The following is a 27258-nucleotide window of genomic DNA, read 5'->3' as shown; positions in this document are numbered from 1 at the left end:
GGCTTTACTCTGCTGTGCTGTAGGAAGCCAAGAAACAGCAGCAAGATCATCTAGATAATGCTGTAATAGTCATTTTCCCTCTGGACAACAAGGTTTGTAGGGTAAGCTACAGACTACCTTTATGCTCACCGACCCCTGGAGTCCCCGGTTGTTTTTTAAGAGTGCTGCACACACAATATTCTGGTTCCTTTAGTACTATTATTCTCCATCATCCACTTTGGAGCAATTTTTCTATCTTTGAGAAGGATGGACACAAGGTGTGGAACTTACTACTTCTGATAACAAGCATATATTGCCTTGAAAGCTGCACATTGGGAAAGCACACTGAGCAGACAGCCCTACCCCAGGCCAAGGGGAGGGCAGGCAGAGAGTCTGGGTGAGCATGGAGACCTCACATCCAGGAGATGGGGCTGTGCCCTGGAAAGCTGTCTGAGGCGGAGATCCACCTAGAATGCAAGTAATTGTGCCATTTCTTCTTTATTGTCATGCCTTTTAAAAAACCTTAGCAGACATTGTACTCTGTGCCTTTGCAAATATGGGTAAGTATACAGAGAGAGCTAATTAAAAGTAAACAGCTCTATATTTAAGGAAGTTTAATCTAACAGACATTTAAATCAGTTTTCATAATATTGTCACTTGAAGGTTGTGTCTTTCAGAACAGAGTGGGTAAGTGTTGAATCCCAGTTACGGTGGGGATGGGGCTTAAAATCATCACTATCAGCTTTGTGGAGAATTATGCTTAAAGTAAGTCCAGTGAAGTATGATTCAAGGGCTTGTACATACACCAGAAGCATGATTCACAGACAGATAAATTGAGCATTGTGTATGTTTTGGCATTCAGTAACCTTCTGTTTTTCTTTGTGTCTTAAACCTGTAGAGAGCAGATATCCCAAGGTTAAAAGGTGAATTTAGAAAATGCAAATTAGACATTTGCCCATGAAAGCATTTTACTGCCCTCTAAAATTTCATTGAAATCTCAGTTCATTTAGAAGGTCCAAGATCTCATTATCTTGGCCATGCAAGGAAGAACAAGTTGATGCAAAGCATCAGACTCTGTTGGACTGAAAACAAGTTAGCTTATCTGGGAACACAAGTGGGTGATAAATCAAAGCACCTAATAATTATTTCAATTGCTGTTCTGGACTAATGGAAAGGATTAAACCCAGCCCCCAACACTCTATCCAGTTTGATGTTAACCAAGTGGCAGAGATTTTCCATGAACTTTCTCTCATCTGATGCTGGTAGTTGGGTGCCTTTACCAGTGAAGGATAGTGGAAGAACTCATCTTTTTCTGCAAGTGGCTGTTTTCCCCAGCTTTCTCAAAGCTTTCCTGTAAATCTTGGATTTCTTAGAGACTAGATGTTTCTGGAACAATGTCTACATGCTTACCACTGAAAAGTGTGAGTGAATGACCTCAACAAGCAGTTCACTAGTTCTTTTCCTTAAATTAGCCCAGAGTGCAGCTGACCTGACCACTGTATGAAAATCTTGTATCCTTCAGCATGTTCTCAGACAGCTCTTACTCTAAACCTCCTGGCCTTGGCAATCTGTGACCTCCAAGTCAACTTTGCCACCAGACCTTCTCTGCTCCCTGTTGAAAAATTCAAGACTGTTTGCCAGAAGGGGTCAAACAGTTTGGTGTGAGCATCAACCAGCACTGTCAAATCCAGAATTGTTCATACCATCTCTAGTGGTTGCTTCCAGACAGTGGAATAGAAAAGGAGAACCACAGGTCAGTAGGACCTCTGCAAGAGCTGCCAAAATAGTCTCAGCACTGGCAATGTGGCTTTTTAGAGCAGAATCATCTGGTGACAGAGAGAGCACACCTGCAGTAACCTTCCTTCTCCAAGGGGAAATAATTCCTCAATAGTTTATTCAGATGAGCTGTATTTAATGTAATTTTTAAATTACATCTCAGTTACATAAATGTCTAAATTTATATATAAACTGTTGCTGTGGCTGAGTTGAGGTGTGAAGCAGGATTTGGGTTAATATCTGTACTGAAACAGCAGGCAGGAGCTAACAAATGGAGGGGAAAACTGAAGAAGGCAATATCATTAGGTTATAAAGTAGAGGAACAAAATGTAGTTAGGGGAGGAAATGTGTGAAATGAGCATGTAAGTATACCCAACCACCTGGACACTCCCTGCCTCAAGGGTAAACCCCCTCTCATCAATGGTAGATGATTAGTGTTAGATTTGGGGATTTAGAGCAAATTTGTAGGGTTATAACAAGCTGAATCTCTTCACTCAAAGTTCTTCCTAAGAACAAATCACTGCAGCCCAGAGGGTTAGAAAGCCCTTTATTAGGGCATTGTATGTTTTTCAGTACCACGTGCCTGACACTGGCCAGAGAACATGCTTGATGTTGGAGACAACATGCTTGATCCCAAGCCCATAACGATCATCAGAAAGATTCCCAGCAGATTTACTGCATTTTAGACTATGCCCATTATGAAGTGCTTGATCCTGTGAGGTGTGATTCTCACTTTTGCGATACAAAAACTTTTTGTTCGATTCAGTGAGCAGTTTTGTACTTGGAGCTCGATCTAAAGCCAGCTGAAATTAATAAGCAGCTTTCTGTTGACCTTAACAGGCTTTGGATTATACTTTATGTGAAAACCAGTTCACTGACTTAACCAAAGAATATTTATGAAGTAGAAAGTTATAAAAGAAAAACCTTTCATTTCATGTAGTATCGGTTTTGGTGCCAAAAATATAACAAAAAACCCTGCAACATTTTTCTCTTTATCATCTTCCTCTTTACAGGCTTCACGAACCTCATCTAAAAGGTGCTCTAGGTAAAAAGTATTATCATTTTGATGAATGCCAGCCCTTTGACATGAGGAAGAATTCTTTTATTCTCTGACAATGTCCCTGCCAAGCTAAGTAGAAGATGTAGGCAGAAAGCTTTGGGGAAACCCTGATGCTGATGAATCAGAGCTCCCTGCTGAGAAGCAGCCTGATGATACCAACCATCTAAACAGTTTAGTATCTTTTCATCAGGTCTAAGAATCAGGTTTGCCTTTTTTGTAAGATTTTTAAAGGCTAAAGGCTGAACCTCGCTCTTCGTAGAAGGAATGAAATCTGTTTCTCACATGCGACTCTGTCGTCTTCGTATATTTTCACCCTTCAACTTTTGAGCACGTATTCTTTTGTTACCTTGTCTAAGGGATAATGTGGCAAGCTGTCATCCTGCATTGCTAGTTGTGGTGGGAGAGGTAGGAAAGATGTAGATGCTGCATTCCCAGGAGCTGTGAGCTTAAAAAGCTCATCAAGACTACACGGACCTCCAAAAGTAAGGCAGAAAACTCCCTTTTGATTAAACACTTAGAATGCTCTGTATTTTCAATGAACTGTAAAGATGGTTAGATCACCCCTTCCTCAATTTTAGAATCCATTTTTGTATTACATGGACATCAATGGCATCCAGAACAGTGGAGGAGAAGTGACAGCAGCGTAAAATATTATTCAATATGTTAAAACAACAACAAAACCTCAAAGCATCATTTAGTCCAGTTTTTCACTTTGATTTTTGGTTAGTTACATTTTTTTTGTGTGTGTTCAACTGTTTTCCTACTAAAATTAAGTGCAGCAGCTGCTTATGACAGATTATTTGTGCCAATGCAGCGCCTTAAAGACTTTACATCAAACTGGGGATTCACCATGCCAAGCCAGGCACTGAATAAACTGACTTTCCTATTAGAAAAACTTAAAATGTGAAGTTTAACCAGAGAAAAAAGGTCAGTTTCCATTCTACATATGCATTGTCCTTACATATTGCTACAAGATAACATAAATAGCAGCGTGTTCTTTATTTTTCCCCCCATGATAAGTAAGAGGCTGTTCCAGCCTGAAAGGTTTACACTCTAAACAGATGTCAAACTGTGATATGGGAAGCAGAGATACAAGAAATTGAAGTGAACTCTCCTAAATATCAAAACATCCCTGCAACATAGGACAGCTTTCCTATCAAAAATATGTGGGGAAATTGCTTTTCTGTGCACTGGTGTCTGGAAATAACTAAACTTTTGGTCAACCAGAAATAGTGATTTAAAAAAATAAAAGCCCTCAGACAACCAGATCTGTCCCTGTGCCTGGCTCCATGTCCAATACCCTTTCGTATGGCCTGAGTGGCTGGAGTCCCGATTGCCTCTTGCTAGAGCTTGGTGTCATTTCAAAGACTGTGGCATTTCCCCTGGTCTGTCAAGCAGAGAGCATATCAGAGTTTGTTACTGAATATTTTGGCTGCTCTCTCTGTGCTTCTTGTTTCATCCCTAGTTCGGTAACATGTTGTGTATACTATATTATTACTGACTTTAAAGCCCACAACAAGATCAAGCCTTGAAAGAACGGTTTCTTTTTGGAAAGTAGAAAATTGGCAGGAGAAATCACTTCTGCTTTCAGAGGCAATGGCAGAAGCAGATGCTGAGTGCATTTTGTGCAAGGATAGCAGAGCAGAAGCAATTGGAAGAGAAACTAATATAGAGATCACACATAATCTGCAGAATTTAAGCAGCAAGTTATATACACTGCCCAGCTACTGCTCAAAGCACAAACTGAAGCAGACAAGGTGAAGGAAGGAAGAGCAAGCTGAATACTTGAATGACTAAGTGAAGAAAGCTGGCTATATACGTGCCAAAACTGTGGAGATTTGGAAAGAAGGAAATTGATTATGAAGAGATAAGGGTATGCTAGCTTAAAAAGGGCAACTTGGATACAAATGAAATGGAAGAATCATTGGTATGAAATAGTTTGTAATGGTGTAGAGGAGAGTTTGCACAGGGTAATGAATCCAAACTTCAAAGTCAAGGGCAAAAAACAAGGAAAGAAGAGACCAATTAGAGCCATCAAGAAAAGCTCATTAGGAGAGCTTGACTGTACACATCAGAATATTTCAACCTAAGGATTTTGGTTTAAGGAGTGCTTAGGTGGTTGAACTTCTGAGAGGTAGTAGATCTTCTGAAAGGTTTGGGCCCAGTCACTATGTCCACACATCTGCTTTTCCTCTCATGGTCAATCCTGTGAAGTGTAAACAATCACATCCATGATAGAAGAGAAAGATCTGACCTGATATTCGGTGTGTGACTGGGACAGTTGAGGAGGAAAGGTCTGTTCTTCTGGTTTATTTTAGCTGGTGTGATTCCTGCAAAGGAGTGATGCTTACCTCAACTCCTGGAGAAGACAATAGCTCATACCAGCAACTGCACCACCTCTGCAGTTTCAGCTGTGTTTTTACTACAAGGCAGGGTCTGTGATGGCACTAACTGGGTTTCTATTTCCTAGAATGATGCACACCACCTCATCTCTAGAAAAATAACGGCAAATATCTGTTCTGAATATGTCCATTCCACCCTTTGCAGCTTCCCAAGAGTCAGCACAGAGGACTGCTCATTGGATGGTCCTTCTATCCACACCTCTCATTTTAAATGGCTGCCCAGCATCCCTGTCCCCTGGGGATCCCTAAAGTTGCCAAATGTGGAACACATTGAGTCAACATCAGGGGAAACAATTAAATGTGGGTGAAATTGGGTTCTATAGAAGAACACGAGTGCTGGCTAGAATCAGTGTATTCATTAAGTCTCAGAAGCCAGACCTAAGGCTAGTTGTACTTCAGCATACTAAAACAAGAAGAAAAAGTGGGGGCAAAATGTTTGCCCACACCATCAGTGTTTGTCCACAAAGTGCTTTCATTTAAAAATGCTTTAAAGAGCTTATTTCTACACACCTCAAATCTTTGAGTTCTAATTAAAGGCATCAACATTTAAACACTATGGCAGTAATACAGAATGGCTGTCTGTGATTAAGTTACAGGTGTAGCAAAGCCTAATAGCCTTGTAAATGTAGGAGTGAGAAGTCAGCCAAACAGTGTAAAATATTTTCCTCATGGTTTGTAATAATCCTTCTAGAAGCTTGAAATCTGTTTGCTTACCAAATATTCATTAGCTAATATTTGTACAGTGCTCTGAAAATGTAAAGCACTAAATATGTGTTAATTATAATGATAATTACTTATTATCAAATGCTTTTTTCTTTTAGTTCTGTGTGACTGTGTCTGTGAGGAGACACAGAGGTTGCTGCCCTGGAAGCATCCTTGCCTCCTGTAGGACTGAATTACAAGCATTTGTTTCTTGAGGGAAGAGGAAAGAAGAAAAGAATAAGGAGGACAGGCTTGCAGAGGGATGGGAGAGGTAGCAAAGACATGATATTGTATAAGCTTCAGTGGGCCTTTTTGTTATATTTGTGTTTACAAGCCTGATCTAATGCTGTATATATATCATGCTCTCTCTGGAAGACAGGAACTCGGATTAATGCCTTGTTTTCCAAGGGACAGATGATAGCCTTTTGAAAGGTTGTTAAGATGCCTGCTTTCACCCCAGACACAGTGCTGAGGATGCTGTGAAGATGCAGCATCTTCACAGGTGTGGGAGCTGCATCCCTGCCCTGCCACTGGCCTCATCAGCCCCGCTTGAGGATTGCTGCTTCCACCTGCAGCGATTCCTGAGATCACACTGCCCTGCTCTTTGCAACACCTTCCCTACACAAGCAGCAGATTTCATTGCAGCTATCTTTTTGATAAATTGTATATATATATAAAAAAATAATCTCATTCTGCTAATGTTGGAGGCCTTTTGGGGTTGCTTGGCAATGACACACATGGGCACGTGTGCACATCCTCCTCTTCCTCTCACTGCTAGCCCTGCAGTTGTTTCTGCAGGCCTGATTTCTTCTACAGTTCCCCTTTCTCCTGCAGTCCTCATTTCCCCAAGTGATTCAGTGTTTTGTTCCCACTATTTAAAATTAAACTTTCCCATCACCATTGTCTGGCAGCCCCAGTCCAGGCTGCTGCCAGAAAACACACGCCGCCACTCCTTCCTTCGCTTCCCAGGGTGTTAACTCAACCATGTTTTGCTTTCTGTGTGCTTTTACTGGCACGAACAGTGAACTAAATACCATGTTTGTAACTTGAAGATGCATATATGGTCTTAAAGAGGCCAGATTGACAATACTGGAAAATGAAACCTTCTGCAGGTTTACAGAATGGGGAGAAGATGGAGAGCTTTTCCCCCACACCAGGCAAGCCCATTGCAAGCCTTAGGAGGAGATTTAGTTTCCCACGTTCACATGCAGTCTGGAAGTTTTAGGAGGAGAAGAGGAGGTTTTCTAGGTTTTCCTTGCCTGTAAAGGCTATCTTGTAGTTCTTAGCAGAATGTTAAATAGATCTGCTCTGTGCTTTGCATCTGCACAGTGCTTTCTTTCTGACTTGACTAGCATGAAGTGACACAAGAGCAATACTTTCTATAAATAACTTCCAAACGGAGCTACTAATTATTAATGCAGAGAATTGCAAAAGAGAAGGGAAACAGCATTTCACAGCAAGAACTTTTAATGAGAGAACCATTAAGACAATTGCTCTGCAAACCACTAAGTGAATTATAAGGCAACCTTTCCATTTTTTCCTTCTTTGCTGAAATCACAACTGCCTTCTGGGGTGTAATCTCCCTAGATGACGGTCCACCACCACCCAGATGAGCCAGAAGGATGGTGCCAGATGGCAGCATGCGAGAAGGGCATTTGGATGCCACATTTGCCTTGTGCTGTGGGAGTCCAGCAGACCAGGCAAATGTGGGGTGAAAATTTTGACTTATGTAGAGACTTTTGGTTGAGAGCAGTGGAGAACCCTGAAATCTTTTCCAGATGCAGTGAACATGTCAATTAGCTCACACCTACACCAGGATCATGCTGATGGCACTCCCATGAGTGCATGTCAATGACACTCCAGACCAAAAGCAGTCCAGCCCTTGGGTAAACACCATGTATCCAGAATGAATATATGAACAAAAAGCAGCTTATTCAAGTGCAGGGATAACTCCATTGCACAGAGAACATCAGCATTCCCACGTGCAATTCTAAACTGCCTTCTTGTACACTGTAAAACTGTTCAGGAAAAATATGTTACCAACAAATACATTTTGTAGAAACCCAGTGCAAAAACATTTGCACTAAAGAAAATCTAATACTTTGCTGCCTAATCAACATCTGATTCCCTCTCTTTTACAGGGGTAAATAGCTATATTAAGTATATTTTTCATTAACTATTTGTGTCTTCTAAATGAAAAGGATTTATTGAGACTATTTTTAAGCAGAAACACACTTTTTAAGTAAAGTGTTAGTTATGGTCCCATCACTTTTAGGGGTTTAACATCCATAAGATGTTCAGAGGTAAAAATCTATTTATTACATCGACTCGAGGAGAAAAAGAGATTATAGGGAAAAATAAACTATATACACACACTGACTGGCATTATGTGAAATGAAATGAAAGAGGTACATGGTATTTTGATAGTCAGTCAGGGGTGGTTTATGGTAGCTTTCTGACCAAGGTAGAATTTCCAAATGAGGACATAGGAAACGGCTTTATATCCTGTGCACTTTTAAAGTTGAAGCACTTTACTTTCAGGACATTTGTTAGTACTATATTTTTTTAGAGGTGAGACAAAGGATTTCCCATGGTTACTGATTTTTATCAGTTTTGGAGTGTCCAAATTTATGATTTCTAACATTCTTCTGAGACCTTGTTGAGTTCAAAAAAAAGCTTTCACCTTTCACAAAGTGATTTCTATTATTAATATTTCACAACTGAGGTCTGAGGATTATGAACCTTCTCTCACTGTGGTATTAAACAAACATTTTAAGAAGTGTGGTGGTTTTGCCAAACAGAGTGTAAGCTGATGAACGACAGTCTGACCCCAGGTAGGGCAGGTTATTAAAACAGAAGTCACATTTGTTTAGGAGGGAATGATATAACAGAAGAAAAGTGAATGGAGGAGATCTGGAAAATCCAGAGGGAATAAATAGATAAATATAAAGGAAAGGAGAAAACCCTTGAATATTAGCCCCAAAACCTAAAAGTCTTCCCTGACAACAACTGAAGTCCCATTCAGAATAAATGAAGCATTGAAATATGTAGTGACATGTCAACTATCTTATTGTTTCTTAAGAACTCTGGTGTTTCTTTTTGATCATCTTTAGCAGCTGGATGATGTTTTGCTATGTGGGTGGTGAGTCCAGAGAAGCAAAACTGACACGGCTGTGTACAGCCCATGTGTGGTTTCTGTTGTTCCCAAGACAAGCTTTTGTTGTCAACGGAGTTGCCAACCTTCTGTCAGGGGCTTCACTCTGTACTTTTGGACTACTGGACCCATAAGTGACAATAATGAAAGCAAAAAGTTCTTGGGAACAAAAGTTGCAGAGGGAGGTTTAGAAAGGTAAGAGATACATAAGAACAGACAGCGAAAACAAAAGATTTGACATTTTCTTTGCCTTGCAACACATAGTAGAGAAGCATCAAAGGAACAGAGCAGATTGTTTGGGTATACTGCCAGAGGTATTGAATATAAATAAATAAAATGTAAAAAACAGAGAGAGAAGCCTTGCCACTGGTGCAGCTTTACCTAGGGTAAGTTCTGAATTGGTTATCACAGAATATCTTGTAGATAAAATAGTATCTTTTGAAAAGAAAAAAAACCAAACCACCAAAGCTGTTTTAGCACAGACACACTATGTCAAAGACCCTGGTCATGAAGAAAAGGCTAAGAAAATTAATTACATCCTCACTGCCAATAAGAAAAAAAAAGAAGAAGACTTCATAATAACTTAATTAAGTGGTTATGAATAAATGATGAGAAAATGGTATATGATCAGTCCACACGTTCTTATCACATTGGCAACAAAACTCCAGTGGGAAAAATGCCTTCCACAGATGCACCTGAAGCAGTGCAAGAAGAATATGAAAAATTCAGGGCAACTAGATTGAAAGCATCTGTCTTTCTGCATGTAGCTCTTCACAGTTGTCACAGACCTAGCCTCTTTGTTTCCCTCCAAAATTGACAACCCAGTGTAAAACAGCTTTTTACATAGTACTCACAGGAAGAGCCAAATTCATCCCAGATCTAAATCAGAATTATCCAGTCAAAGAAGCTTCACATATCTTTGAAGTAAGAGTAGGTTGAAATTTCACTGTTTTTTTTTTTTGTCCCTGAACTTCTGTGGCATTTTGGTGCAATGTCATGCCAAGAAATAGCCATGCCAGCAGGTGTACAGCTAGACCAGAATAGCTGAATCACAGACTGGTGGGGGTTGGAAGGGACCTTTAGAGATCATCCAGTCCAATCCCCCTGCAGAAGCAGGGTCACCTAGATCAGGTCACATAGGAAAAACAAAAATCTCGTGCAACTCTAAACCTAGAAGTATTTCAGTTTTGCAGATAGAAATGATAGTCACAACTGTATTGGGAAGTGATCATGTTGTAATGTTGGCACAGTCACATCAGACACCTGATTCTCTAGACTGATGTTAAATTGCGTTGATGCAGGAGAGAAGCTCCAAAAGTCCAGTCAGAGCAAAAGCATTTGACCCAGCTCTGATTTAATGTCTGAGTTCCACCAACTGTTTCCAGTCTAACCTTGCAACAGTTTTCTATGTGGAAACTGTGGTTTGGTCTTGTTGAGACTACAGATTTGATAGACATAGGCTGAGGAGGAGATCAGGAAAGCCACAGGGATGGCTGTTCCTCATGGTGTGTTGGAGAAGAGTTGGAAAGTCACAGAAAAAGAAGGCTCTGGGAGGGAATCAGAAAGGTTAGCATGGGGCATCTCACATATGAAGGACGAGAGAGAAGCAATTAAAAGTGTCCCTCATCCCTTCCAGCAGTGGCTCGGCAGCAGGCAGGGTCCTCCATCCCCAGGAGCCATTATCCCTGAGCAGACAGCACTTTCAATCCTTCTCATAATGGAATTCAAAGAAACAGTTGTAAAACCAGGAGACAGCTCTAAAATGTATTGTTCAGATTAGAGGATGAATATGAGGTGTGCCTATGGTTGCAGGAATAGTTTCATCTGCACTTTAAATTAAAAGTTAAAGATACTTAGCTACCAGCTTCGGTTACCAACTGCAGCAAAAAGCAATTATTGTAACCATGGAACCTTCTCCTCTGGCTGCTCTCAGAACTGACCAGTCTAAGAATATTGAGCCTTAGGCTAAGAAATTATATATTTCTCTTGGAAGAGATTAAATACCTCACTTTCAGTCAGTTTTGTGCTTTTAAAAGTGCCAGTTGACAATTAAAAGAAGCCTGTATCGACTTATTTTCTCTATTTCTACAGGATTAAAAAAGATAGTTTGGGGACTCCACATAGAATTCCACTCAGTTGCTCCTCAGCAGAAAAAATAAAAAGGAAGAAAGAAACTCTATTAACTGATTAAATTTAATCTAAAATTCATGCAGAAGAAAGTTGATTGTTCACTAGATGAGGTCCTATTTCTGAAGCTCAGAAGCCTCTAGCAAAAACGGGTAGCTGCAGCTCAGCTCATCTTTATTTCATTGAGCTCTGTCTGGACTGTTTCAGTGAACTACTTTTAGTTACATGGACTAGTTCTTAACATCATACATTAGTTTTCAACAAAATCTTGGTTTCTGTAAAGCAAATTTCACTTTCCTGATCTGTCAGCTGACTGTCACTAACTTTCATCCACACCTCTAAATACCATTAGCTCTGGTTTCCTCCTTAGGTAAAGAACTAGAAGCAATAAGGTCACTTCCCTTTTGATCTTGAAGTACCATCTTTGCTACTGTCTCCTGGCTGAACTTTTTTTATGAGAGTGTATGTGAGGTCACAGAAAACATGGTCTTTGCAGAATGTTGAGGTGTTATAGCAGTGATTAGTTGGACTTCTTGTGATAGGTGTCACATATGAAGTCCACAGGTGGTTTGACATGTGGCTCTTGTGAGAGGCAACTCCAAAGTGCAAATGCTTTTTGCAGTAGGTTAAAACCTTGAAGTGCTTTAAACCTTATTGGGAAAATTCTTGAGGGTCTACAAATGTTAAAAGATTGAAAATGCTGATTTTAATAACAATGACTTTACAATGTGGCCAACAGTGGCAAGATCCAAACACCTCCTGCAGAAAAGTATTAGAAACCTGCCTTATTTCTTCCCAAATATCCAATCTGCTTTCATTTCACTAGTATTCACTCTTAATGCAGCTCTAAAGTTTCTGCCAGACAATAGAAACAATGACACAGAGGGTTGAGTTTGGATTAGTGGAATTTGTCTTGAGCAGAAAAAAATAGGTTGAGATGGTCTTTTCCTTTTGGCTGCCCAGCACATTCCATTTATTTTGCTGTTAGAGAGATGCTCTGTAAAGACTGCAAAAGCAATTTAAGGTTACAGATACTTTTCTTTGTTGCGCTGTTAGAAAGGGAATGTATTGACATGTGCAAACAAAGAAGGAATAAGCTACCTGATGCTCCCATCACAACCCTGTGTCTCTCTCCTGATGGATATTATCCTATTATCTTTTTTCTTCACCTTTTCAATTCCATGTAGTCAGGCATTCACATGTTTAATCTCTAGACTGAAAAGTAGATGGAGAAAATTTCAATATTGGCAAATAGAGTAAACTCCAGGGGAATTAATAATGCTTACATGAGATTTCATCTCACTGCCTTCTAAGTGTTATGAGCTAACTTAAATACAACTCTGATGGTATTAAAGTGCATGCCAGGGAAAGTATATTATAATCCACCTAGACTTTGTTTCCATCTTTCTGATGGATGACTCCTGAAACTAGTCACATAAAATGATCATTTCATGCTTTTCCACTCGGATGACTACAAAGCAAGTACACACTTTGAGGTAAAAAAAAAAGAGAAGAAAACCCTCAGATGTGGGACAACTTGCTTAAGTTGGTTTCCATCATCTGGCAAACAGACCTGTTGTTATTTCTGCAATCCAAGTTCTAAATACTAGTGTAAACAGTAACATTTCTATGCTGCCTCAGTCAGAAACAAACAGTAAATTAATTAGGAATGGACTGCTATCAAAATACCAACATTGCAGATCAACCCAGGAACTGTATGCATAGAGAGCAAGGCAATTTGCTTTCACTAAAGCTAGCAAAGCTTGTTCAACCACATGGATACTACATTCATCAGGTGTCATTTCATCTATATTCAAAAAGGGATCTACAGTAATTTTTGAAAGGGAAACCAATTCACTGAATCTCAGGTAAGTATTAGAGCACAGAGTATGTATGGATCTTGGAGGTTTTTCCCTTAGCCATTGGTTTTGTGCTAGTAAGAGCATCAAACATGTAAATACCTTGTAAAAATGCAAAATTACCAAGACCAAGAAGAATATCCTACCTATGCTGTCCTATTAAAACGTTTGCAACAATGATGTTGTGAACTAAAGGTTTATAGTTGTCCAGCAGGTTGTGACAAATGAACAAATGATAGGTAAGTGCTGCACATCCAGTTGCATGCAGCCTTTGATATACCTGCCTTCCACTGATCTGACAATTTCTTTATCTGTTTTTTTTTTTCCCTTGAGGTTTAACATGAGAAAATGAGTGGTTTGCTTTGGATGACTTGCACTTATCTGAAAGGTTGCGCTGGGTAGGACTCCAGACATAACTTGCCAGTACATTTCCACCCCTTTGGTGGCTGCAGAGATCTCTATAACATTATTAATAATACCTTACAGTTGCATGCCACTCCTCAATGACAGACATAAATGCTCTTTACAGTTTACACAGAAGCGTTATTATAACCATTTTACCCATGAAAAAGTCAGACCAAAAATCTCAGCTATATGTACACATCAATATTATAAATATTCTGGCTGAAATGTTTCATATTGGTTTTGCACAATGCCCAGTCCAGTTTGCAGTGATATCCCTGGGAAAATCTGATTAGTGTATGAGCTTTTACTTGGAGATTTATACTCCTGAGACAACAATTTATAGAACGAATTCATAATGCTGCACAGGGACAAAAAGAAATCCAACTCTCATCCTCAACCCTACAGCAGTGGTATCAAATATTGTTTACAAGAGGCTGTTTCCTTTCCACTTTCTACTGCAGGTGAACTGGACTATCACAGCAATGCCTTGAATGCTTAATTCCAGGATGCAGGTGTTTCTCTTCAGAAGCTCACTTATTAAGGTCACCATTCTGAAGATGAAAGTGAGACATGAAACATTTTCCTCTTTTTTTTCCTAGCAAAAAGTCTCATTTCTCAAGAGATAATGCCATTTGGGAGGTATCCAATTCACTACAAATGATAGCCCCTTAGCTTGAAAGAGAAGCACTCAGGTGAGGAGGGAAAAAGGATTAAGAATAAAGGAAGCATATAAAGAGTAGCTCCTTTTATTTTAATTAATTGCTATAAAAATGTAGGTAGAATCTAAAGATTGAAACAATCTAATGTGCCAGAGATAGATACAATCAGATAATTACTGCATTTTAATGAACACTAGAATATCAACTATTCAGGCCTCGAAGTTCACTTCATTTCTATCATTCTCCTCTAACACAGTAATTTTTGCTGAGTGTAAACTCAGTGAAATGCATTCAAGTGCAGAAAGCCAGCAGCTAGATTTGTTGGATCACCCAGGTACTGTCTGAAATCTCCTAGGAAGCTAAGGTGAAAATAAGAGTCACAGGATGTTGTGCCCATCTGCAGATGCCAGGTGCACATCTTATGACAGAGTAAATGTCTGTCTTGGATCCTTAACCACCAAGTTATTGTGAATCTTGGCCATTATGTCCAAGCCAAAGGGACACCTGGAGAAACAATACAGTAAAGCTATTGCTGCTCTTACTCTCACAACCATCACCTTGCTTTCCTGTACCCATATACATTGGTGCAAGTCAGGTCTTGTCCCTGCTGCTATGCTGGGGCAAGAGCTTGTAGCTCATGGAGGTGCACAATGAGGTATACTGAGAGAGCCCTGCAAACATCTTTTGTCTGCTTAAGCCTGTTGGATGTTTCCATGTGGGATATTTCATGTAACACTTGATCCATGAGATCTGTCAGCCTTGGAGAACGTCATCAGAAATCATCTTTCCTTCAGTCTTTAACACTCGAGTATTTCTTTCAACATCACCTTGTGCCCCATCAGTCACACCATCCCCTAAAGCAATATAATAGGGATAAATCTAGCTAATGAGCATGATGGAAAAAATGAAGAACTGGTCATGGAGTTATTATCAATAACCTATTCATAAAATCCCATAATCCCTTATACTTCCTTAAATACCATGACAACCTCATTTTATTAATTACTTTAAAAAGGGTGATGAATGTTAGTGTTTGATGAATTCTTCATTGCACATAGGTAAGATTTGGTAAGTCTAAGATTTTTAAGTGAAATCCCTAGCTTTCCCAGCCTCCTACCCCCTCCCCCCCTTTTTTTTTTCCTAGAGTATTAAGCATCTAAAAGCATGATGCTTCTTTCTGAACATTATTACAACTGTCTCCCATGACACCAAGATGGGATGAAACTGGAGTAACGACTGTGTAGATAGAAAAAAATGCAGGGGGAAAAAAATGGTTGAAGTTATGGATACTGTCTTCTCTGGGTGGTAAATATTTACCTCACATGGAGAGAAAGTAGCAATGCATTAAAACTGAAGGGCAATTTAGGTGGAAAGGGACTTCTGGAGGTCATCAAGTCCAACCCCAGCACTCAGAGAAAGACCAATATCAGAAGTGTCTCTAGTCTAGCCATGAGCAAGAGCTCTGAATTCTAATCACCTTCACTTATAGTTTCCACAGCCTCTCTAGGCAACTTGTTCCTGTGTCAGACTATCCTCAGTGGGAATGTTTGAGGATTTTCTTCCCTCACCCAATATTCAATGAGAAATTTCCCTTACTGTGACTTTTGCTGGCTCCCTTTGGCTGTGTGCCTCCGAGAAAGAAATCTGACCTTGCCTTGTCTAATGTCACTCATTAGGGAGCAGCTTCTGGGTCAAACATGGGCTGCCTTCTGCAATCAGCTCGTTGGATTCCCCCTCTGCTATTCAATTAGTGCAGTCAGCAGCTGCCATCAAGGGTAGGTGCCTATTCCTGATGGCTGAAAAGTGACCCCTGGCTATTCTCTGCAGAGTCATTGCAATGCAAGGAGCAGGTTTTCTGTTAAAAGGGGTGGAAAAGAAGAATGGTCCATAAAGAAAGAGATTTCTCCAAATATTAAGTATCTGGGAAATCAGATCACTGTAAGAAAAAAAGAAAAGGAAAGAAAAATAAGGAAAAAAACCCACTCTTTTATGCTTTCAGAAACTTAAATAATTCTCAGTGACATTTTTGATTACTATCTCAACTCCTCTTATCTGCACTTTGTACCCTTGAAAAATTTGATAAACTGAGTTTGGCAATTTTATTTCAGCAAGAGGGAGCTTGTGTCATAACACAGTGTTACATAACGATTAAAACCTGGGAAAATACATGGAATCTGGAAAGAGCCCAGCTTTCAGCTGCATCCTTGGAGCTTATCTATAACAAACACATAGCTGTAATAAAAATGAACTGGATGGGAATGCATGAGTAAGCTCTTCGGATGTAGCAAACCGACTTGTGAAAAGAGGGAAATACAGTGCTGCTCATGAAACAGTACTTCCTTCTGATCATAACTTTAATGCTTGGGAGAGGAGATGGAAAGCTACTGACACAAATGTATTCCCAGCATTGTAATTTAAATAACACATCTGCACTGCTAGACTGTATCTACATAGACATAACCATCACCATTGCTTTTCTGATATCAATCAGAGGGAATGAAAAGGACGGGGCTGAAAGCATCATTTGTTTCCTTTAAGACTGAAGAATGAGGGGCTATTTGTGCTATAAGAACATGTTAAGAGGTGTCTTGGGAAAGGAAGTTGCCTGTGAGCAAAATTCTCACTCAAGTTGATGGCCGATTGTTTTGATTTGAAGGACATTTGTGTTTCAGTGCTCCCTGGCTCTCTCTTCCCTGGACCATACCGCTGGAAGAATTGGGCAATCCTGCCCCAAAGGAAACATGTCTTCACAGCACACGCCTTCACCCTGCGCTTGCAGCTGGTCCCACGTGCCAATACACAATTTTGTTGAGTTCCTCAGTTGTTGTGCACAGGCACTGTGGCTCTCTATTTGCTGGGAAGCTTTTCAGTCCTATTGTTTGCCTTAATTGTATGGCATACTGCGTTTTCAATTCATAGCTACGAGTGTGCAGAGCATACAATGGATGATTCTTAACACTTTTATAACTTCAAGCAAATAAACACATAATTAAATAGAGAAATAATGATCTGTAGTAGGTCTGATGCGTGTGACTGGAGAGGAAGAAGAGTCAGACAGCTGTTTGCACATCTTGCCCTCTTTTAAAAATGCAGTCACATGCCTTTGAATATTCTAGAAGATGGATGCTGAGGGAAATAGAACAAGGCAAAGACTAGGGAAAGAAAAAAAATGCACCAAAACCTCTGAAATGATACTTTGCATTATAGTAGGGGTAAGCTGCTTCTAATGTTTCTTAATAGTGTAGCATCTCCTTAGTCTTGTATTTACTCTTGCAGTGTCTGGAAGGCAGAGAAACACTATTTCATTCTAAATTTTGTTCCACTTTTATTTTAGGCGACTAATCCAAAATAGCAGTCCCTAGTCTCTCCCCAAATTGGTGCTTATTCTGGAGCTGACTAAACTCTGAGTTTGCTTTTTGATGTCTCCAGGGATGCTTCAGTTCTATGTGTCAAGCAGCCTCAGTTCACATTTACACATGAGTTCTGTCCAAGGATATCTATCAGGTTTTCATGTTCTCAGTGGCCATGGCCCAGATCACCACTTGATTGGAGCTCACACAAGTTTCAACTGCCAGATAGGTCCTCCTTTCTGTGAACAGATGTCTCTGTACACCCATTGCAGAGTAATTGAGTCAGAAAGGACCTCTGGAAGCCAGTTCCTACCCCAAAGCTTTTCTCCTGATCTTAAGTGCATTAACCATCTCAGAGCCCACCTCAAACCACACAACAGGAGCAGCAACAGAAGGAAGGACTAAACATTTCATCACATCAACAAGGCACTTGAGAACTGCCACCAGTCCTTCCAAAGATTTGGCCCAGCTCATGGAAAGGGTCTATGGCAGATCTAGGATTTTCCTATACCTCAAATTCAAGTGTTAAACATGATCTTCCCAGATACTCCAATGCCTTAGTCTGGCAGCACACACTTGTAATCAGCAGCTCTGCTTTCAGATCTAGCACTTTAATACTTTTTGTGGACTCCAGTACCTGATCTTTTACAATAATGTTTTTATTATCTAATTTGGATTATAACAACTCCAATTAGAGCAGAGGAGTGTTGTTACAATTTCCTTAATTGTTTGCATCCAGCTTTCTCCTTGCTGCAATGAGCAGGTATGAGAAACAAAGGCACTTACTGTCCCTACCGAGTGCAGCTGTAAAGTTATCCCCAGGGAGCAAGAACATGGAGGGATATAGTCTGTAATTAAGACTGGATAGCAAAAATAGAAAGTGGATTCCTTTAGAAATTCTTAGGCAAAATAAACCACTTCCTAATCCCTGCTTCTTGTGTGTATTAAGTCTAATAAATTCTTGAAGAAAGGAGAAGGAAAAAAAAAAGATGGATACACAGTAATTTTATCCATCACTTTCCATATTAGCACAGGGCAGGTATCAAACAATACAGTTCAGACTCTTTGTACTAATCAGGAGCATGAACCAGCAGCAGGAGATGTTGCTTGCCAAAAAGTTTCACAAGAGAACAAGCAGAAGGCATCCTATCATCCTGCTTAGATCATACCAGGGCTACAAGCAAGGCTGTTCAGTAAGAGTTAGTAAACATCTTTGTGGGCTCAGCCGGTGACCTTTTGATTTCAGTCTTTTAAAGAAGTGTGCAGATAGAGTGACTCAGATCTGTGTTCCAGTTTCCCTATCCCAGTGGACTTTTTTTATGAGGAAAAATTGTTCTCTTCACAAAACTTCCGTTTCTTGCAGATGTAGAGAGAAAACAAATGCTTGTGAGGATCAGCCTGAAGAGCAAAGTATTTCTATGAACTCTTCCGCAGATGAATGGAAACCTTTGTTGCCTCCAGGTGCATTCATGTTTTATGGCCATTGTGTGGTTGCAAAGAGATCCTGTCCTGCCCTATGCTTACTGCATAATCAGATCCTAAAATGCCCTATACTTGCTTTCCAAGTTCTTTCCCCTTTGAGAACATCTCCTAACTACTTTCTTTTTTCCCCATTGTTTCCTACAGATAAAACACTGTAGGAAAAAAAAAAGCAACATTAAGTTGTTCTAAGCCTTACCTTACAGCATTGCCAGAGAGGGGACAGAAAGTGACATTGCTCAATGGCATCTGCAGTGGTAATGGAAGAGATCCTGACCCTGATGCCAGAGTCAGCCATGGACCTGTAGGTACCAGTCCATCATCCCTGAGGGAAGCTTCAAGGGTACAAAAAATGAAGGAAGATAAAGAACGTAAATAAGTGAAGGTTAAGCAAGAGCTCAAATAAACATGTTCAGCAGGTGAGGGAAGGGAACAGGGGATTGGCACTGGAATTTCAAATTGATCCAGGCAGCCTAGTGTAAGAGATTTGGTTGAAACTGTTCAGTAGCACAAAGAGGGGAATCAAAACTGTAGTGAAAGGAAGTCATTAACCAGACAGCTACCTCCAGCATTTGTTTATCTATCTCTATTACTGTTTGCCTTGTTTATTAGGATTATAAACTCAAGAGGCCATACCAACTCTGGAGTGACTACACTGTATTTCTCCCAACATTGCCTCAGTTCCTGATTACAATGCTTCTCCAGGGTGCTACTCTAGGCAAATAATATAATAAATAATGGAAATGGGCCCAGGAGGAAACTTAGATGTTAACTGTGTAGAAACAGGAAACCCGAGGCTTCATTGCTGTATAAATTTAATGTTGGGTTTAAAGCTCATGCTGTTTGACGGGGAGGTTTTTAGAAACCTGAGCAGGAATACGATGCCACTTTGAAAATGAAAAGCACTGAGATTTCCATTCTGTCTGCTGCCACATTAGCACCAGCTCTGTCTCTTCGAATGTTTCCTGCTGGTTCTCCTAGAGCACAGGAAGCAATGTTCTGGTGATTAAGCAGCAGTATCATTATAAAAGCCAAATGAATAATCATTGTGTTAATGAACTTTATCTTAGGAAAGATTAGGTTTTTTTAATGTTAAGCCTCTTTCCGTATGAAAGAGGAAATGCACTCTCATTTCATTTCATCAACCCTGAGATGATCATGATCTATACAATTTAATTTTCTGTCTGCATGTATTCTTCCACATTCCGTATCCAATGACTTAAATGATTGTGTCAAATCATTCTAATACAGAGACAATGTACTTCCCTGTTTGTATAGGCAGCAGGCAGGCTTGGCTCTGTTTGCCAGATCATTGTTGCAGAATAACCACTAAGGGATTCAAGAGCTCTGAGAGCCCCAGACCCGTGTGGGACAGCTTTGTGGTATGTTGTCCAGTTATAGTAAAAACTATATAAGAACGGGTACACAATATAAGGTGAAAAAACACTCTACAAGAGAAAAGATTAGGAAAAAAATAAGGATTGGAACCACAAAATTATGGGGGGAAAAAAGACTTGGTGACATCCTGCCTTCCAATTTGAGAGAATCACTTCTTTCCTCTGCCTGGGAAGAGCTAAACCTCTTTCCTCAGGAGAATGGCTCCCAAGACAAGTTGCCTTACAAGACATTTGAGGTGAGGTAGTCAACTGTTGGCTTTGACTATTTGTGCATGTCTGGCATCTTCTTTAAAAAGGAAAAGTAAGATGTGAGTGACAGATGTATCATAGTACAATATTGTTGCAAGAAAAAGGAACGTGCTGTGTTTAGTATCACATCTACCACTGTTTTCAGCTCATTTCTGTGAAAGCTTGTGTTCAAATCATATGCTGGGCTCCTAGGAAAATCCTGATGCATGAGAGAGAAGCAAAATAGCATGAAAGGCCAAAGAGGAAAGTCCTTCCCAGCAGTTCATCATGTTGGGTCACTGGGAAGCCAAGCCTGTCCTCACTGTCTTACTGGGAAACACAAGGCATGTAAAGAGAAAATAAGATGTTTAAAAAGGCAGTTTATAGCTATACACTTACCAGACTAATTTTCTAGAAGTAAGAAACACAAGATCTTAGAAGTGGTCTAATGAACAGAATAATCTTTTTCATTGCAATTAAAACTGAACTTCATTTGTTGTCAGGAAAATAAAACCCCAACAAAATGCTTTTACCAGAACATAAACATCTCAGATTCCAAAGTGGCTTTAATACAAGAAAATAGATGCAGTTGGAAATCCAATATCAATTCAATGGATATCAGTCCAACCAACACCCATAGGCACCAGATCTGGCCTTCAGAACCACATTGTGTCACCTGGGGGGTACATATAAATTCTTTACTGGTCATAATGTTACCTTTATTAGAAACATAAGGGCATAAAAGATTCATTAGGTCAAGGGAAACATTTGTGATTCCCCTCAGGTTCTGAGTAAGAACCTTTTCATAACCAAGTCACCCAAGAACAGCAGAAAAGAAGCAGCATGGAACATGTTTTCTTCCCTAAACTTGTACCACCATTGCATCTGCTGCTTTTTTTTCTCCTATTCTGCTCATAAATGCAACAAGAGATGAAACTGTTGAGCTGTCTTTAATCAGTATATGTTCTCTGGTAATCAGTACATTGCTTCATTATCTGTAACTGTGGCATGGTGTTACCATGGCATTTTTACCCGTGTAATTTAGTGACTGACATGATAAACAAAGACCACACTGCAGGGGAAAGAGTAGTCGTGCAGCCTGACTCGGCAGAAGTTATCTTTTAGTGGTTTGTAATAGATTTGGGAAACGGATAACATATGCTATAGAGAGAGAGCCAGACACCAACACACGCTAAGAAGTCCAGAGGGAAACACTCAGATAATTACAAGCTTTTTGAAGATTAATCAGCCTGCAAAAGGGTTGGATTGGTGTTAAGCACCCAAACACCCATCCAGCTCTCAGTAGGAGGCCAGTTGTCACACTCCCAAATCACCTGTAGTGAAGCTGCTGGTTGCCTTTTCTACCAACAGAAAAATGACCATGCACACCTTAATATGAGCCTAAATCCTACTGTACTGCTCCGTGGTGCTAACCTCCCCTAATGCACAGCAGTGGTAGCATCGCAGTGCTATTTTTGCCATACCCTCCATGCAAAGCACTGATAAAAGAGGCAGTATATGGAGCTGCCACATTGGCACCATGGCAAATATTGATCCCTGCTGTGACAAAATGTGATAAAAAGTTTGCAAGTGACAGGATGCTCTGGAATGAACCTTTCTCATGTTATTGGGACAAGGAAGTACCACAACGGGAGGTTCTGCTCCCCCTCTACTCTGCCCTGGTGAGGCTTCATCTGGAGTCCTGTGTCCAGTTCTGGGCTCCCCAGTTCAAGAGGGACAGGGAAGTGCTGGAGAGAGGCCAGTGCAGGGCCACCAAGATGATCAGGGGACTGGAACATCTTTCATAAGAGGAAAGGCTGCGGGACCTGGGGCTGTTTAGTCTGGAGAAGAGGAGACTGAGGTGAGATCTTATTAACATTTATAAATATCTAAAGGGTGGGTGTCAGGAGGTTGGCACATCCCTTTTTTCTATAGTAGCCAGCAACAGGACATGGGGTGATGGGATGAAGCTGGAACATAAAAAGTTCCACTTAAATATCAGAAAAAACTATTTCACTGTTCAGGTGAGGGAGCCCTGGCACAGGCCGCCCAGAGGGGCTGTGGAGGCTCCTTCCTTGGAGGGCTTCAAGACCTGCCTGGACATGTTCCTGTGTGACCTGATCTAGGTGACCCTGCTTCTGCAGGGGGGTTGGACTGGATGAGCTCTAAAGGTCCCTTCCAACCCCTACCATTCTATGATTCTAATTGCATCTGGATATTTTTCTGTTTGTGGCAAATCCATCCTGTAGACCATTATTAGGGAAACAAAGCATTCCAAAAAGAGTCTAGCTTAAAGAATGCCTTTAGAAGAAGAGAATAAAAGAAGTTTCTTTGAAAGTCTCTAATTTTTCTTGGAGTATTTCCAAAATGAAGTATGATGTTTGGAAGAAGACAGAAGAGTTCCATTTCTGTTTCCAAAATGCTGGGTTTAAACTTTTACATTGTGAACAATATTTTTCTTATTGAAATTCCTATTTATAAAGAAAAATTTCCAGAGCTAAATAATTATAAGCAAAAAGTTCTAGTACAGATGAATCCAAAATCCTCACCCCCCAGTTCTGTGGATTTCACTAAACTGATTTTTTTCTTGCCAATTTTTACTTCATGCATGAATCTCCAAATTCAATACTTTCAATTGCAGTAGAGAAAAAAAGGTCCCTGTGTCATGACTATAGGCAGAAACCAAAAATGAAATGCGTAATTTCCCTCCACCCTCCCGTTTTTCCTCCCTCTTAACTCCTTACTTGTCTTCTGTTTGTGAATCACAGTAATAAAATCTTAAACTTTATTCTTTAAGGAAAAAAAATGAATTGGGTTTTAAGAGGTGAAAGTTATTCTTTAACAACTGCTTTCTCCAAGTTCTAGGAAAAGTTCTAGAGAATCTGACAAACAAACAAAAAAAGCTTTCTCTGTAGGCAGATGAGGTGAGCCAAAGGTAACAAAGTCAAAACATAGACTTGACAAAGTAGAGAGCAAAAGCAAAGAGAAATCTGCCATTTTATTTTTAAATGCCCTATATTGAAATAGAAGAGCAGAGTGGGAGAAGGTATTAACCCAGAAAAGAGAACAGATTGAGAGGAAACAAGGCAAGGGTAAATGCCATCTGTATTTGTGGTATTACCTACCCAAATAATAAAACTGCCTGGAAGTTTTCAAACAGGAGGGAAAAAAAGAGTATTTCTGTCTTCCAAATCATTTCTAGATGCAGAGCAAATTGTTTGAGGAAGGAAAAGTTTTAACATCCACCTCTTTTTTCCCCCTCCCTTAGAAAAAAACCCAAACCAAACAACCAAAAACCCAAACCCAAAAACCAACCTGCACTTTAACAACATCTTACTGTTTATGTTTAAGTAACCAACAACTTCAAGTTACTTCCTAACCACACCACCAGACTTTCCCTCTTTTGTTTTGGTCCTTAGAGCTCTGCCCAACAGTTTCCATCTGAGGCTAATGTAATTCATGGGCTGTTTATTTTCTCCCCTTTCCTATCATTAATAAAGGGGGAATCATTACTTCTATAGTTACAGTTGAAATAAATCAGTGTGTTAATTGGGATTCAGGTGGGGACCTGCAACAAGCAGAATGGAAAGAAGTTTAACTGTAGCCTCTTACATCTGGAGTTGAGTTTACAGCTGTGAGAGTGATATTAGGAGAAAGCCATTGTTTTTCAGACTTGTCACTAAGACACACTCATTTACCTCACCTACCTGCAATTTCCCTGCATACACTCACCAAGGCTCTGCAAATCCTCCTTTTTTCTTTTGTTAACATCTGTGGCACAACAAGCACTAAGCCCAGCCATGTCTGTGTTGCTAATAACCATTTTGTCTCTCATTAGCATGCATGTGCCATTACTGAGACCAGATACCAAGACTGTTGTCATTAAGAAACATCTCCACAGTTGCTCTGGTTCCACTTCCATCACCACTCCCGACAATTAACATAGAGGACTTTTTGACTAAGTCTTCATAAGGAGTCTGTCCTTCCTATGGGCATTAGGTTACTTTTTACAGCATGTTCTCAGAAGTCTCCAGTTGTATATACACACTGGAGTCCCCACCAGGCTCTCTGAAGGACTTGGGAAGCTGACAGGTTCCCAACTTACACACATATTTTCAGTAGCTTTAAATTGCAATATGAATGAGCAGATTCTAGAAGTGAGATCAAAGACAAATGGTTGTGAAGGAAAGAAGAGTTGGCAGATGCAGACTTTGCAGAGCTTGAGACATTCGCAGTCAGACCATGTGTACCAGTCTCTTTCAGGCCCAAAATAAGATGTGATGTTACTGGTTTTGCACCCAGCAGTGCCAGAAAGTGAGGGCACAGATTGCAGCAATGAAATTTTAACTAGCCACTTGAGGTAGCCTTGGAGATATTTATACATCAACAAAATGTGTCTTTACATGCTTTTTAAAGTTCTAGAAAGTTCAATTTGACTATTCAAAGTGGTGGATGCACATAAGGGATTGCTGCCCTTCAGGTGATGACTGTGCAACTCATTCCCACCTCACTATTCAGGAACTTCCTTTCTCCTCCCATTTGACTGGTACATTCTCAAATACTTTTCAAGTATGTTTACACAAAAAGCATATTTAATAGAACTAAAAGCAATTGTTACATTAAACTAATGCCAACAAGTGGAAGATACACAATCTATAGCCTCTATGGGGTTAATGTTTTCCAGATTTTTTTGTCCCAAACCAGAGACAACAAATAAGCAAAAGAAAATTTAGGTCTGGAAAAAATAGATCAAAATTCCTGCCACTTGGTTCCAGTAAAGCCCATGTGTCAGTAGTGATGAAGCCAAAACAATGGTTAGCCCAATTATTTCAGTACATTTGAAACTGGTCTCTTCAAATTTTCCTCAAGCTGATCTAAAAAGCTCCTAAAAAAACCAATAGACATTTTCATTTCTTATACTCATATTATTCTTTTTCATCAAGATCTAAATTAAGGTATTGATCTTGGTATAACTTCACAGATGAAAACCAGCTTTAGTATTAGATTAGAATAAGTCAGCAGAAAGCAAAGAAGTCGTTTCTTTTGTCCCACACAAGTAGTGCATTGAGAACAGGTTCAGAGAGACAACAGAAGATTAAAAAACACAAGACAAAACCACTTGCCCCCACACAAACTCTCTTACACTAAAATACCAGCTGACTTGAAGGCTAGACATGCAAGCAGCAAACTGCATAGCTTGGCACAAGCTAACAGCCAGACACACCAAAACTTTCTACACATGCAGAGATGAAATCCAGCAGCAACAGCAGGCTGCACCCCAACAACTGCTGGTAAGGTGGGAGATAAGACAACAGATTCCACACAGCAAACAAGAACCGTTACATCAGTCTCTCCAAAGCCTACCCTGTGAAAAGCAAGATAACCACTAACCTCAGCTCCACGGCACTTGTCTCCAGAGCAAACTGTAAAGTGTTTCCGCTAAAAGCTGACACATCAGACCTGTATTTTGTGTGTCCCCCTTATCCCTCCAAGACAACCCCCAGCACCTGCCCCTTGGAGCCTACCTGGCCACTCCATGGGTTTCTCTCCATGCTGGGTGGGCAGCAGAGCCAGGGTTTCAGCAAGCAGAGCTTGTGGCTGGGAGGTATTGACAGCACAGCCTCCACCTGCTAAACAGAAGGTTTATGAGAATCACTTGTTTCCTGGCTGCTGAAATGATTTGGATTAAGGATTCCACCCCTGCTCCCCCTCCCCATGAATAAATATTGCCCATAGAAATCAAGTACCTAGCACAATATCACATGAAAAAATCAATATTCCTTTGATGGGAAAAGGATATATCATTTTCAGGGCACCCTTGTTATAGATAAGTGTGTCTCTGCTTTGTTTCCTTGTATTGCTGAGTAACAATATAAGAAAAATTAAACTGTTTCATGCAGCCTACAAGGTTATTTGCCTAAGGATTGAAAAATAGAGGCAAGAGAGACACAGATTTATTTTTTTCCAGGAGATTGTCTGATTATATTCTTGCTAGCAGACTTGCTCTACTATTTTCAGGGCAGCTTAGTGTCAGATAAAGCACACCAAAAACATATTATTTAAAACCTGTCAAGGAGAACTTGGTTATGTCTGTAGTAAGAATATGACACACTGCTGAAGCCTAAAGTTTGCTTCTGCTTCTTGAAGGGTACACAATAGATTGTACTGCAATGACACCAGACATCTTCCCTCTTGTGTGCTGGGACAGAGCAGGCAGCAGATTAATAATTCAATGCTCATTAGAAAGTACAACATGCAGTGAGAAATGAGATATAATTAGAAAAAACATATACCTGATTACAGAGTGAACAAGATCTATGAATCTATTTCAGGGGAAAGATCAAGATTTCAGTGGAAAGGTGAAGAATAAAGAGGAAACCTACAAAGTACTCAATTTAAACACTTTTTTTCCCCCCTCTCCTTTCCTTACCATTGTCTGTCAGAATAATTTTTCACTGGAAGCATGCTGCAAGCGCATCCAACATGTTCAGACTCACTCCAAGTTTCCTTTCTTGCAGTACAATCACTGAGAGAGCATGTTTCTCCTCAAGATCCTTATATCAAATCAGTATACCTCGAGGCAAGTATATGACCACATAATTGAAGCAGTAAATTGATGACAATTAGCACATTAGCAGTGAATAGCAGCAAGTGATAGTCTTAATTGACAATGCAGTAGTT

This window comes from Colius striatus, chromosome 15 (genome assembly GCF_028858725.1).
Source record: "Colius striatus isolate bColStr4 chromosome 15, bColStr4.1.hap1, whole genome shotgun sequence".
NCBI lineage: Eukaryota > Metazoa > Chordata > Aves > Coliiformes > Coliidae > Colius > Colius striatus.
Note: the sequence above shows the minus strand (reverse complement) of the source record.